This window comes from Penaeus monodon, chromosome 34, assembly GCF_015228065.2.
Source record: "Penaeus monodon isolate SGIC_2016 chromosome 34, NSTDA_Pmon_1, whole genome shotgun sequence".
NCBI lineage: Eukaryota > Metazoa > Arthropoda > Malacostraca > Decapoda > Penaeidae > Penaeus > Penaeus monodon.
In genome coordinates, this window is record NC_051419.1 from 31,610,912 (window position 1) to 31,611,186 (window position 275).

The following is a 275-nucleotide window of genomic DNA, read 5'->3' on the forward strand; positions in this document are numbered from 1 at the left end:
GTTAGAAGCTCCGTTGATTATAAAATCATGAGGGAAAAAGTATATAAAATCTGTATGTTGCAAAGCCTACAAATATATTTTACTTTCTTTTGACAGTAGTGACTCTAGTCCACAGTACTAGAATGAGTAAATATCACCAGATATTTACAGTAGAAAAAGATATTAGCTTTTAGCAAGCAAGGTTGCAAGCATTATGCTTAGCACTCTATCTATTTCTCTCTTTATGTCTCTATTTTTCTTTGTGTATACTGGCTCATTTGACTGTTTTTATGACA